Raw genomic sequence first — 15939 nt, 5'->3', positions numbered from 1 at the left:
TAGAGGAGTACATTTTGATGCCAGCCAAGGGTCCAGTACCTGATGTGACACGTCTTGGGGATCAGGGACTCACTCTAACAGATGCCAGAAGGGCTCAGGCAGGTCCAGTGGTATGTCCAGACAGCTGGTCAGCTGGGAAGTTGCAGGGAGGTCTGTGAAGCTTGTTGTGTCCTAGTAGCTCACACAGGAGGGCAGACATTTGACAGTTAGAGCCACTTTGGGTTAGTCTGGGATGAAGCCATGCAGGCCCAGTCTTCTCAGACAGGAAGGCAGTCCTCAGGGGCAGGGCAATCATCTGGCAGCAGGGCACTCCATCTGTAACTTCCAGAGACTGCCAGGACATGTAAAACTTAAGTACACATGTTCTACTTTTTAAATACAATGCACTCTTTCCTATCAGCCTTCAGGACCTTCTTCAGAGGTGAGGTATAAGTATTAAAAACAAAGATTTAGGCCTGGCAAAAGGTTTATTTTGCCATGCAACATGGCAGTTTAAAACTGCCCACAAGGCTGCAGTGGCAGGCCTGAGTTACGTTTTACGACACTACTTTAGTGGGTGGCACAATGAGTGTTGCTGCTCACTAGTAGCATTTAATTTACAGGCTGTGTGTGCATATAGTACAATTTACTAGGGACCTATATCCAAATTAAATGTATACATCAGGTATATGTCAATTGTACCATGTTTTTGAGAGAGAGCACAGGCGCTTTACCACTGCTTAGCAGGGAAAATGTGCACCAAGTACTAATACCAACAAAAACCGGTTCATCAGCAGAAGGAACAAATCTGTAGATGACCCTGCAGAAAGGGCCAGGTCAACAGTTACCAATATAATCACTATTCTTGACAGGAATTAGGCAAACAATTCCAAGTCAGGTTGAAGGCTTTCAATACTGTATGAAGAACATTCAACAGGATGGTATGATCATTGATGGTGAAAGCCGTTGACAAATTTAACTTGATTAATAAGAAAAGATTCCCCTAGCCTACATTGGACAACAGTTTGTCCCTGATCTCAAACAAAGCTGATCTGCCCCATACTTGACTTGCAGGTAGACTGGTGAGATTCCAGGATGTTGTTTGCAAGATTAATAAATAAAGTATGTTAAAATGTGCTGTGGAGAATGTCGACAATGTTGAAATGACACGCTTTTAAAAGTGCTAATTTGTAGGAGGCAATCATTATTATCAATGTAGGCTGCAGCCAAATCCTGGGCTGTTTAGCTAAATAAAAGAGAAGCTTGATATTGCTGAAATGTGCACAGCATGCTTTAGCTACTTGACCTTAGAAATGGCAGGCTTAGGGACGCTGTCATACACATAACTGCAGCATTTCTCATTTAACAAAAAGTATTATTTTACTATGCAACATTTATTTTTGAATGTCATGAACTTCCTAATTCTTAATGTTTCATATACGAATTTAATAAACCAGAGTGTGCATGTAAACAATAAATAACTACCATTTAGCTTAAAATAATGTATTACCTACCCATGACGTGCCCCTCAGTTAGTAGTTCATTTTTCTCACAGTGATGCAAGTAAAGATGTAGAAGGTCAATGGTAACGAAAAGCCTATGAGAAAAATGCCTGATGTTTACAGAATCTAACTTTGCAGGACTGTCTGTAGCTAACATGATAAATGTTTAATCCACATGTATTTCCATGGGAATGGAGGAGCTGAACTTTCTTACTGAAGAACTCTGCCTTCTCATTGGCTAGTGGAGTTGAAAGACAGCAGCGATGTTTTAATGTGTTCTTGACTTTTATATTAGGCGTGTCCCCAGGAAGAAGCAGCACATTCTCTTCTATTCTTGAAGGATTTAGCCAGACCAAGACCCTTGGCAGTGGTAGCTACTGCTGCTATCATTTCCCTTCTTTACCTGATTTAGCTTGGATTTCAACAGTTTGCTACTGCAACTATGTGCTGATCTGAGACACAGCTGATTCTTGCGAACTGTTCCTTATGGGCAATTCTGCTATTTGACTTGATTTTTTAAGCTATACGCTCCTTGATTTCACACTTTTCCAAATAATTCAGAACTCTTTATGGGTTCCTAATGGACTATAATCTGATCCTGATTTATAGAATAGTGATTTTATTTCCTTTATTGACTACCCTTAAAAACATTGATATTGATAATTGACTAGTTCTAACTTTTCTTTACGATGAGATATCTGAAAACTTAACTGATGGATGGACTACCTGAATAAAGATAAAAAATAAACAGATCTTAACTAATCTCTTAACCCCTTCCCCGCTCATGACGGAACCGCTCCGTCATGAGCCACGGTTGCCGTGTGCTCATGACGGAGCGGTTCTGTCATGCCACAACCGTTGGCGGCCGCTCCGCCCACGCGGCGCTGTTTCCCCGCCTGTGCGGGGGGACAACGCAACTGGGCGGAGTCATGACGGAACCGCTCCGTCATGAGCACAGCTCAAACTTTTCAAACAACAATGCAACTCTCATTATTGACTGAAATCAAACTGTTATTGATTTGAAATGTCTAATGACTCCTAATGCACAATTGAAAGATGCATCGCACAAGAGAAAAGATTATAGCGCGGGGACGGGGCCTTAGCACTGACAAGCGATTACAGTTTTGTCCCATTACCAAGTTATCATTGATTTTGTATCCAAACACCAATAGCTTCTTATAAGACCTTAGCCAGCCATTGGCTGTTCAGCCATTGGTCAGAAAATATTATGAATGGTGGGATCAAGAGAGGCCTTTTATAACAAAGAAGTTACTGTGGGTCTTTTAAGAAAATCAGGAACAAAATATATGCAAAGAAAGATTAATAGGTTCATTTAGAGCCTGGTTGACAACCATTGCCTCCTCTTCCCTGATGGAGCACTGCCCACTATATTTAGAGATCCCCTCCAGGAAGAAGGGGAGTCTATGCTCCTTTACACTAGTATGGTTGCTGCACTGGAGGTACTGAACCTTGCTGAGCAGGTGCCATGTTTGTTTGCCAGCCGGCAACCTTTTTTTTGTTTTCAAGTAACAAAGAGGCTTATTATCAAGAAACGGTGATAAAATTATCGCCGCTTTAGTGGCAGAAAACTGCCGCTAAAGCGTCGATAATGGGCTTGATAATATGCCCTTGAGAAGCCCATGTTCTGGTGTCAACATGGGCTTCTATTGGATTTCTCTGCGGCATATTATCAAGCCCATTATCGCCGCTTTAGCTGCAGTTTTCTGCCGCTATAGCAGTGATAATTTTAACGCCATGCTTGATAATATGTCCCAAACTACGGTTAATAATGAAACACAACACGTAGGGAAGCTCAAGTGCAAGTAGTGTTTAATTCAAAATGGGAAGCAGAAAAGCAAAAATATATGCAATGACTGGCACTGGGCATAATAGTGGCAAACCCAGAACCTCTCATTAGAAGACTCCTGGGCCTCTAGAGACTGAGGAGAAGGACTGCCCTGTTGTCAGAACAGAAGACTAAAGGAAGGCTGGGCCTGGTTGCCTTGATCTAGTAACCAAGAAGTGACTCCAAGAGTCAGATGGCTTCACTCCTGTCTGAGCTACAGTGACACCACAAGATTCCACATAACTTTCCCTGCAAATGCCTAGATGACCATTACCAATGGCAACTGCCTGGACTTTGCTGGGCCTTGCAGCTGGTCTGCAAGTAATTAACTTCAAGTGGTGTCCCCAAGGTCCAGGACCCTTGGCAGGTGTTAGAGCGTACTCTTCCAACCTTAAAATTGCAAGAATAGGAATCTAGGAAAGAATGTGCTCTGAGGTCTTTGCGTTGAAAAAAATCATACTCAATTTTCTTATGATCGCAAATGGACTTCACCAAGGCCAACGCAGAAGCTGCATCCGACTGTTGACAAGACAGACTCCGATCTTTGACCAAACGGAGCTTTTCACATCGACAACAACTGCCCTTCATTTCCTGCCAAAGCGAAGTTCCAGTTTTCAACCAGCTCTTTCCGCCAACAGTGACTGCCGAGGCCTAGGACTTCTGCAACACACCATCGGCGAGGCCCACCCCTGATACAGCCCACAGCCTGATCTGCTGTCAAGAGCTTCTCACGTGGAGCAGGACTTAGGGCCCGATTTGGATTTTCTTGGTTGGGCCCTTCTCTGCAAGGCCGAGGGAGTAAAATACTTCATTGCTCTGCCAGAGGTCCCGACTGCCAAATTTAGAACTGTCTCTCAGACCGACAGACATTGTCGGCATTCACAGGAGCCACCATCAAGGCACTTCCTATGAATGCCTTGTAACCTTGATATATGGCTTCATCAAACTTTTGTGATTCACCCTTGCAAGGATTGTGATTATTACCTGAGTAGAACTCAGACCCCACTCAACTGTGAACCCAATTTCTTACACTGATCTTTACATACATATCATCAACATTTGTAATATATAGCAAGATTAAGTGTGTCACCGTTGAACATAACATAGGCATATATATTTGTTTGAAAAATAATAGACCCACCAACATCATTTGTCATCAGCAGTATCAAAATTACTCCAGAAGTGACAATTAATCTGTTACATTCACATATCATGCTTAATTAATCATTCATAAAAAGCATGTGTAAATGATATAGTTAAGCCGATTTAATCGTCCAATTAGGCAATCGAAGTAACCATCATGTGGATCGTACAATTACTTAGTACAGAGAAAACAACCGGTTCCACAGCACTCATTACCTTTCAAAAGGAGGCAGCGTCGGATATACATCACACCATAACAGGGGCAACTGACCTTGACAATGTGCCTCATGAAAAGAACACTTAACCTGCAGGAAAAACTGGATACTTTGTAGAGCGAACCTACAATAAAGAAAGGAACTAGGAAACTATATAACAAATGATGGGGTTTAAACAGAGATTTATAGTGAGAGCAACAGATAAATTAGAATCATAATGTATCTATTCAAAGGCGTGTTCAGGGTCTTCACAGTTGTTCGTGAACCCTGTATAACCCGCAGGAGGAAAAACAGAGATCAAATTTGCAAACACGCACAGACCACCATGTGACATAATCTGCTCAAATGTTTAAGTGCAAATATTAAAAGCTGCTGTATTGCTCCCAAGTTGATAAAGGATGTCTGGTCCTAACTTCCAACAGCGAAACATAATATTCAGTGCTACGTGCAAGCCTATGCCAATCTGATCATTCGCAGCGATGCAAACTTCCCTCAGACACAGAGATCAGGCACAGCGCGGCTATGATTAGTGTAAACTTCCTCGAAGGATATGATCCGCATGCAGTGGTGGCCTACACAAATAGAAAGTGGTAGGCGGGTGGAGGCGGCATGTGGGAGCGTGTGGGGGTTATTAATAAATAAATAAAAAAATACCTGATGCTGCGGTCCACTTCGCGCCTCGGTGCTCCTCTGCTTGCTGCTCCCAGCAGTCCCTGGGACAGCGACAGAGACTCCTAATCAAATCCCTGCGCTACTCTCATGCTATTTTATCAATCATGAGAGCAGCACAAGGATTGGCCTGAGTGGGCTTGTTTAATGCTCCCTCAGGCACAGGAAGTCTGTGCTGTTTCTCCAACCCGACTGAGCACTACAGCTGGATTGGAGGAACCTAACTGTGCATGTCTGTTTGGCCGGCCTGAGACAGCCGATCAAACCGACATGCGCACTTAGCAGTGCACATCACTCCATCCCATCTGCTAGGGCCCGGCCCCACCTCTCCCTACACACGCTGGCTCAGCCAGCAGCTGAAAAACAAAACAATACTAAAATATAATTGTATTTTTCAGCAGCTGGCTCTGAGCCAGTGAGGCGATCCTCCTCCGCCATTGCGGAGGAGCTCCCGCTGCCAGCATAGTGCCAAATTTACATCAAATGCAGAATATGTACATCCTAGTTATGCATCAGTGCAAGTTTCCCTTGTATACAAAAGAGGTACAGCCTGGGCATGAGCAATGCAAATTCACCACACGCAAAATGCCAGAACTGGGATGGGGCAGGCCTACTGTGAGAGCCTTTTGTCCCTAATAGTGTCTGCAGGCAGGTATGGGGGCATGTGGCTGCTCTGAATGCATTTGCCTCCTGCTGTGTATGTCAGGGTGAGGACGTTCCCTGGGGCAGGTCTATGGCCTTCTGCTCCAATGGTGTATTTAGGAGTGTGGGTGCGGCAGTGGGGAACTAAGTTGAGTAGGACAGGGCAATCTGTTAAGTCTCTGTCACCCCCGGGTTTCTCTGCCATTCTACTGAGCATTTCTACAATGCCTACAGCACTTCAGACTGCATTTTGGGAATTTGCTAAATCTGCCCGTACTTTCAGCTCGTTGTCAAGGTGCCTCTCAGTGTGTCAGTGTCACCAGCAACCTATCTAATGGTTCTCAGAGTCCTGAGTCAGCCTTCACGTTGACTTTGCCAATTCTCACATTCTTCTGCCATGAGACCCATCAGCTGACCCATGACATCTCGAGCTGGCTCTCAGTCAGCCCTTAACAGGTTTTGCTGATGCTCAGGGACTCTCGCCCCTCTGTCCTGGCTGTCACCTTCGCCCCAGTCCTTATTTTAACCTGCTCGCAGGCGCATTTGCTGTGAGCTTTTACAAATTGAACCCCCTTCAGCTCAGGGTCTACTATTCATTAATCATTCAGTAGCACTGTAAGCAGCATCAGAATGAGGTGATCATTTAACATTCGTTAGGCTGTGTCAACTAGGAAAACAGGAAAGTGACAAAACAAGAATTATGGGAAGATTAATACCAATAAGGAGAATACTTTCCTACAAATTATGCGGGAGGGGTAATTACTGTCTCACCCAACAATACAAATGTGAAGGAGGTACGTTTTTGGCTGACTAAATGCTTTATGATGTGATTTGATTTCAGTGTCAATTTAATAGCACAACAAGCTGCGAAGACAAAGTCATAGAGGTTTGACAGCAATGGTGAGCGGTGCAAAAATAATCTTTGCGAAGCAAACGTCCACGGAGGATGGGCAAACCTAATGGTCCACGTGTGTTTAGGATAAACACTTAAAAGCCCACCAGTTAACTTTATATAATGCAGACAAGTCTACTTATGTGGTTATTTAATTAATATCTGTATCATGCTATCGCATGAACTAAAGCAGTATCTAGACTTTATAGAAACTTAGAACAAGCACAAAGAACTGAAGATATTAACAATACAGAGAGAATGTTAAACTATTGGGAAAAACAGATCAGTAAAAAATTGCCATTATCTTGAATTTAATTGCGATTCTAGAAAAGACGACTTGACACAGAAATCCACTTTTTCTTTGGGATTCATAGATGGTCCAAAGGACTGTCAAAATATTACTCGAATGCAAAGAACATTTGGGGCAGTACTGAATACTTTTTTGTGGGGAAAAAATAGGCATACTTTTGTATTTCGGACCCGTTGAAGCAGGGGCAATTGATACTCTGGGAGCTCCCCGAGCAAGCTGTTCCCATAATCAAGCCTGGAACTAATTAAAGCCCTAACAACGACTTCATGTACATGTCACTTTAGAGAAAGTGGAAAACACAGCATAAAAGTCTCAATTTGAACCAACAGTCGTTAATCAGCTTGCGGACATGATTACAGTTGCACCCGAATTGACTTCAAAATTGTTTCTGAAATCAGAATTTAATCAGAAAGTGTGAAAGAAACTTTGGAAAGGAGCCGCAGATTTGAGGAGATTGAAGATGCTTTGAGTCCAATGGCATGACCTCAGCTTGCCTCCATTGAATTTAGGGCTATTTCTTCCTAGACAGTGTGCAGCTTCATGAGTGCGATGAGAATCCAGGATTGCGAATGAGTTGAGATCTCCAGAAAAAACTGGATATCGCTACTGTATCAGTGAAATTGTAAACCTCCAGCATAAATCAGCCAGAACACCATACTCAAATAAATATTAACAAGTATTGTCATAGCCAAGATGTCTCGCCTTTAAAGCCTTATAAGTGTTTTGCCAGCAGCACATTATCCTGGGTCCTCTGCAGCCAGGGATTTAAGAGCTATACAGTTACTACACTCTGGGTCATGCAGTCTGATTCAGGAATACATGCTTGCCTCAGGAAATATTTATGGGCACATTCAGGGTTTTAAATGAGATGGAAAATGTGGGGGGGTGTCTCAAAGGGGCGCTGCGGATGTATTTAGGGCATGGCATAAAAAGAAAGCTGAACATCTGTGCTTAGCAAAGCGTGCCATCCAAAAGGTAATTTGCAGCTACTGTCATTGCATCCAGATATATAATACAGCACCTCAAATGACACATACAACAAGCCAGGACTATTGGCTTTGCCAATGGTTGTTAGTTGTATAAGATAAACAAGCCACAACTATGGCTTCTTTGTAGAGAATATTGAAAATGCGTCAGTTCTGAAATGATGAGACTGTGAAAGAATTATAACGAGGCAGTGAAGGGTGGCACTGTTGCAGAGTTAAGATTTTTTCACACTGAGCGTGAGGGAAAAATGAAGAGCCCAATTGGGACCCACCTGCTTTTTAGAACTGCCAGTGCTGAGCATCAGCAGGGCCCGTCCCACTTAAAGTCCTGAGCACATTCCAAGACTTTTTAACTCACAGACAGAAAGACTAGCGCCTCGATGCAAGTCAACAGCACTATAACATTCTGTGTGCTACTGCATCACTAGAGCATTGTACAGCCTATGAAAAAAGAAGTGAAGTACTATCCAATGTTGAAGACGTCACATCCCTCCTCCTCACGGCCTCTATTCACCAGGAACCGTTCTCTGGGCGTTTTCCATTCAAAACACTGTGTACACTATCAGTTTACCAGCAAGGCCCAGTCCTGCCCACAATCTCAGTCCCCTGGGCATAGGAGCACTGGACATAGCAAGAACAACAAAAAGCTCCCATTTGCCAGGTAGAGGGTAAATAATGAATAAGCAATGACAGTGTCGGCATCACTTATTCTCCGAGCACCTAAAAACAAAAGAAATAACCTGACCTTCTGTAATGTAACTAGTGCTCATGTAAAGCGTTCCAACACCTTCCAATCACTCGAGTTCACAATTATATGATAAAAAATGTCTCAGTGCCTGGGGAGCTGCCGAGAATGTGCTTTGAAATTAGAGCTCTGAGAGGAGGAGGACAACCACAGGAAGAGGCAGCAAGGCGGGCATAAAGTGGCATGGAAGGAGGTGGGAGAGACAAATTCTGCTCCCATTTGTCAGGTAGAAGGGAAAATGTAATGAATAAACAAATGGAGTCAGCTTTACTTAATCTCTGCACACCTAAAAACAAAACCAATAACCTGACCTTGTGTAATGTAACTGGCGCTTTTGTAAAGCACTTCAATGCCTTCGGGTCAGTCAAGTTTACGCTCTATAAAAATGCCCTCAAAAATTAATCTGACTTTGTGTAATCTAACTAGTGCACATGTAAAGCACTCCAACACCTTCGGTTGCTTGAGTTCACATTATATATAAAAAAAGCCTCATATTCCCTGGGGAGCTGCCATGAATGTGCTTAGAAATTAGAGCTCTGAGAGGAGAAGGACAACAAGAAGAGGCAGCGGGACAGCCATGCAGTGACATGGGAGGAGGTGGGAGGGATGAACGCTGCTCCCATTTGTTGGGAAGAGGAGAAATAATGAATCAACAGGGACGGTGTCGCCAATGGCATCACTTAATCTCTGCACATCTAAAAACAAAAAAAAATAACCTGACCTTGTGTAATGTAAACTGACGCTTTTGTAAAGTGCTCCAATACCTTTGAGGCAGTCGAGTTCACAATAGATAAACAAGCATCAGAGAAAATGCGACGGGAGATGCCCAAGCCTTTCCCTTAACTGTGCTGCAAGGTTGTGCTGCTGGAGGACAGGTGACTGAGGCTTGCTAAATTAACAAGCAGCGAATTGGGAGAGGTTTGGAGGAAATCTTCGCACTTTGAAGTCAGGGAAAATTAAAGTGGCACCCTCGAAAATAACATCTGAAGCGTTCAACATTTTGTCTCTGTATTTGAACGGGACGGAGAAATTAGGGTGACGGGGCCAAAGCTGAACCACTGAAGATGGGCAAACATTGACACAAGCTGGAATCAAAGAAAAAAATAGTCCCCCAAATGAACACATTAACCCAGAAGCGTAATTTTAACAGTAATTGGGTAGTGCTCTGTGGGAGGAAACCAAACGCAAAAAAGAGGGACAAAAAGAAAGGATTTACCTCTAGCAACCAAGCATTTTTGAACGACAATCAAAGGGACGAATAAAAAGGCAATGGGTGGACTGTAAGCCCACAGAGTGAATACATTATGACTTGAAGAGACAGCGCATGCTCAGCCTAGGCTATACCAAAAAAGTAGGGTGGAACTCAGCAACCCTTTTGTGAAATCACAGTCACCAATTTGTGACGATGAGACTGAGGACCTGATTGTTACAGATTTTTATCCATTAAGTGCTTCCTCTTCTGAGGACCTATAATGAGTCACTCTTCGCTACACCAGTATCAGCAGATTCCTTGTGAAATGCAGATACCGATGTTGCCAGTGACATGCATAAGGTGGAAACAGAGCAGCAAACGGCCCATGGGAGAGGTAGATGGCAGCCACATGCACTGTGGTGAAGGGGGAATGAGCACAGTAGGTTTCTGAGCACTACGGTCAGTGTCAGCATTATACAACTTGCCTAGCAACTTTCATATCCTATTGCATACACCCCAGAATTTGGCACTTTCAGTTTGGAAGCAGATCCATTCCCCTGTCCAATACTTGTTGCAGAAATCAGAAAATAGCTGTTACTCTGTTACTCCTTGAAGGTACAACATAGACTGTCTGAGGCAAGATATAAAAGGGGAAACACTGACTTGTTTCAAAATATCTTAAAATGCAAAACAATCAGACTAAGTTAATCTTTCATTACTTGTGTTCCTTCAGAGTTTTGCAGATGGTTATATCAGCAGCACTGGATTTATAGCTCCCACATATTTGGCGGATGTATCCTGTCATTCATGTTAAACCAGCTGATTTCCAAGAGCCTGTTGTTGATAGGGATCCTGATTTTGAAGTTAAATCCAATCTAGGATTAGGAAGGACTAGTGCTGTACCAGTTTGGGTGTAAGGGCTATGACATATTGGAGGAATTCTGGAATCAGCAACATTTGTACATGCATTTGTAATTAAAGAGTTCCATTGTAAGTTCCCTAACAAGCCTTCCATAATCTCTGCAGGTGGGGAGCCTTGAGGAGGAATACTGTAAGGATGCTGTTTCCGCTGGGCCAGTACTAGCGGGTTCCTTATGAAACATAGACTAAAATACTAGCAGCAACACACATCAGGTGGAAAAGAGAACAGTGATAGGTCTATGGAAGTGGTACTCAATGGGTCTGAGGAGTTTGGTGCATAAAACTGGGGTGGGACACAAGATATACACAGGTCAAGGGTGGAGGCAGCACAGAGACTTCCAGGCCTATATAGTCACAATTATCAATAGGCGGCTTGCCTAGCAACTTCTTGTGTGTTGTAAGGTTTGTAATCCTTCGTACTAGGTCACCTGGATATCTCCAACCCTTCATGTTTGTTTTTTTGAGTCCCATGGTTCCCCATGCATCTATACAGCATATGCTGTGTACTTTGTTACCATACTTACCTGATTTGTGCTGATATTTCCATCTGTGCTTTTCCCATGTTTGAGCGTTGCTCCCAGTCACCCTTGAGCTTGTCAGTATCTGTACTTTTGGAAAAGAAGAGTCGGTCTATTGGTAGCTTTATACAAATCAGTGGTGTGATATATTTTGCAGTGTTGAGGCCCACGGTTGCAACACCATCCTGCCATAGATCACACCTTCTTTCAATACCTTAACATCTGTGAATGATTGAATCCAGCTCCTATGGAATACAGTCTGAAGCTTTTCATTCTCCTATTCCCCCTTTCTTCTCCACTTGGTATGTACTGGGGAATGAGGTCATAAGTGTGCTTCACAGGTATAGTTGTGAAAAAATGTGAAATTGATGTTGGTTACCCAATATGTGATTCCTATCTCTGACAGGAATGAGTCAAACAATTCCAATTCAAGTTGAAGGTTTTAATTTCTGTTTGAATAACTTCCAAATGGATGATACGGTCAACGGTGGCGAAAGCTGTTGACACATCTAACATAATCAATAAAGAAACTTCCCTGGTCCACCATGGACAACATTTTGTCTCAGATCTTGAACAAAGCTGATCTGCCACATACTGGACTAGCATAGAGTCTGGTGACGATCCATGATATTGTATTCCTCGGGCTGGTCTTGTAGCCATACACCAACAAATTATTCTAGGACCATAGCCCACCATTGGCTCTCCAGCATTTCATCAGAATTTATTATGAATAATGGGATCAAGAAAAGATTTATTTAAATAGAAGTTACTGTGGCACCTTTAAGAGGATTAGGAACAACACATAAATGCAATGGAAGATTAGCAAGGTCTTTTAGACCCTGACTGGCGGCTATTGCTTTCTCTTCCATAATGATGACAGCCAATTTAATTCAAAAATCCTTTCCAGGAAGAAGGTCAATCTTTGTGCCTTCCCAGGAGTGGCTGGTATGGTTGCTGCTCTGAAGGTACTGAACCTTGCTGAGCAGGGGCCATATTTGGTCTCCAGGTTGCAACCTTTTTTGTTTTCAGGTCCCAAACTACTGTTAAAAATAAAGAACAGCACGTAGGAAAGCCCAAGTCCAAACAGCGTTTAATGTAAAATAGCAGGCAGCAAAGCAAAAATATAAAAGAAAATATTCATTTCAATAACTGACCAGGGCTTACACTTGAAAATGGTCAGATAGGGCAGCATGCTAAGACATGCACATTTAGGTCTAATATACATTTAGTTTCACCAATTACAAGTCAATGGGAGAAGGTCATGTGACTGCAATTAATTGGTTTCAGTAGAAACTTATCTAACATGCAAGTGCTGTTGTACTTACTGGGCCCTTACGAAATTTACATAATCTTACGCTACTCATATATTCAGCTGGTCCACCAGTGGATCTTTCTCAGTGCTGAAAGGGGGTGGATATTCGGGGGAATGGACAGTTACCCAGGGGGGACCAATGCATGGGCAACCCATAATTAATGCTCACTCACAAGGAATGACGAGACAGAACAGCAGAGTCAGATCAAATGTTAAAGTTTAGTTATTCAATCTAAAAGGTAAAGAACATTTGCATTCAATAAAGTAGCATATAGGTCTAATAATCAATTTAGTAAAGGATTTAATGAAATATACCAAGCTTCTGGGACTTAGGGAGAATAGGATGAGTTAATGGGGTAATATTGCTCAGCCAAGGCTAATTCGGACCACATACATCATATGTATCGATAGAGATAGGCAGCCAGGTGAGCCTTCTGAAAAGACTCCCAGGAAAGTTAATCAGGAAAGGTTCAATCTGCATCAGGACACCGGTCAGCAGTAATGAGTCCAAGACCCAGCAGAAGAATCGGAATCTGAGTCAGGATCAGAAGCCCAACAAGTTCTCTTAAAATGACCAATTATACTAGATCTGATCTGGGGTGATACCCCCTGCCATCACCTCAATTTTGTCAGACCCTTCAGTTCATTAGTTAATTGGCAATAGGGTGAGGATGGTGATGTGGCATTAAAAAAGGTACAAATCCGAAAAAATTAGGTGAATGAATTTCACAGTTCCTTAGATCATGTAAGCATTGGGCACATTAAACAATGAGACATTGACGAAGATGGCATAAGGGTTCAAAAGGTCCCTTTCCCAGGCAGCTGTTCCAGAGTGTATCAAAAATTGTTTCAAGTGCACTGCTCGGTATGGGAGATGTCAAAGGAAACAGTTGTTATTTCAATACAACTTGCAATATTGCAATTAGTTCTCATATGCTTTGGAAATATTCAGTCCATTACTTCATTGAAAAGGGAAATGAGGCCTGCATGAAATTTGGGCTAATATACGACTAGATCAAGTTAATTTGTGAATTATGCATTCATAGGAAGCTAGCATGTGAATTAAAAATATGACAAAATACATAAATAAACATTTAAATTTGATCACAATTAATACATGCAAGCATAGTGTACTCATAAACATTTTGTAAGTGTAACATTATACATATAAGAAAATGCATATTAATCTTTGTCATTTATGTCTCATTCGACTAATACATATGTGGAATACAGTTCTGTGAAAACACACTTAAGTATAAGTATGTAACAGCTACTTTTCTGTCGTCATTTGTGGTACACACTTAAGTTAATTTTCACATGGAACAACAAACTAATTATTATAATTTCTTTTAGTCTTATTGATTTCATATTCGTTACATGAAAATCAAATCAATTAGCAATAAAATCCAATATGTGAGACTTTTCTCCTACATTATTCTTACACATATGAATGAGTGAAAATAGTATTTCATCATTAATAGTCACATCTATATTAGTTAAATGAGTAATATGCCTCAAACCTATCTATCATCTGCATTCTTTTACGAGGCAGTAACTACAATTCATATTTATGTCAATTTTCAGAAGGTGAAACTTTGCACACGCTTTCCATGGTTTAAGCAGGGTTGTCATAATCATTTATTTTATCAATAAAATCGTCTAATGTAATCTCTGCTCTATCACAGGTGTCTGGAACTTGTCCTACAAGGAAGCAGCAAGTGGCATGAAGGGAAGATAGCAATAGTGTCCACAAATACTAACTCTCTTTTTCTCACAAACCCTGCTTCCTTTGCCATATTTGAAAAGAAAGCTATGCATCTCAAATATGCAATTTACAAGATGAAGCATCATGGCGACTGGGTTTACTATGGTCTAGTGACATTTTTGCACACACACTACTGTTCTAAGGTTGAAATCAAAAGAAAACAATGATCCTAACTTGCACACAGTGGATATGAAAAGAAACAAAAAACGTGGCACTGATATGCAGGGAGTTTTGTGTCTGTGCACGTGGCATAACAGGACTCCCATGGTGATCCCGGGCACGGAAAACAAGTGGATGCTGTCTCACTTTAGAAAGGGCAGGATAAGCATCACTTTGTCATGATGGCCCTGAGGCAGACTGGCGATCAGATCAAAGGTTAATATGAATTTAGGAACCATATGAATTGAGGAACCATTTGTTTGGTGGGTTGAGAGCACTAACAAGTTACAGCAGTGTTCCCGATTAGCTAAACTCTAAATGACTCCCTAAGTATTATACTACAGTCGGTGCTAATAATTTGGCAGGAGTTCTAGTTGCTAGTGCTGGTAAAGGAGATTTCTCTTTCTAAGTAAGGTCAATGTTTGCAGCTATCCTAAGCATCAGTATTAGAGAATACTTTGAAGTTAAATACTATAGGGGAAATAATTATGTGTGCTGGGTGGAAAAGGAAGGAGTATGAATAGAGTTCTGAACATCTTACTTTGCTAATATTTTTTTTAACAATGAATCTTCTGTTATTGCCTGCAAAGCTATACGTGAGAAGAAATTTTGAATCATTTGAATTAACAAACTACTCATGGGATGTACGCTAGACCAAAAAAATATTTTCTTTTATGTATAATTTTATTTTCATGTGTGTATATATATCTATATATCCAACAACACAGTTTGCCTGTTGAGGAAGACGCCACATCACAGGTAGGTTTTCGCCAAATATGTTTATTCTTGGAAGCAGCAGCGTGAGCATATCTCGGTCCACAAACAATAAGCAGCCAGTCCCAACGCGTTTCGTATTAACTTCTTCAGGGGATCACAGCATTGAAGGCAACAACAGGGCAAGATTGGCGGCACCCTTATAACTTCCAAACACCCCGCCTTAGTGGGCGTGGCCCTTGCTGAGGCCTTTTGGTACTTGTAGTGCCTACCGTTCAACTCCAGTGAGTAGCCTGCTGTTGTCCCTCAAAATAAACTTTGTGTCATCACAGTGGATCGTGGCACCAAGAGACAGTTCACAACCACCACAGGAGTCACTTCAATAAACGGCACCCGTGCCATATGCAAATCCGCCGGTTGACGGAATCG

This window comes from Triturus cristatus, chromosome 10 (assembly GCF_964204655.1).
Source record: "Triturus cristatus chromosome 10, aTriCri1.1, whole genome shotgun sequence".
NCBI classification, from domain to species: Eukaryota; Metazoa; Chordata; class Amphibia; order Caudata; family Salamandridae; genus Triturus; species Triturus cristatus.
This window is presented reverse-complemented; position numbering follows the sequence as displayed.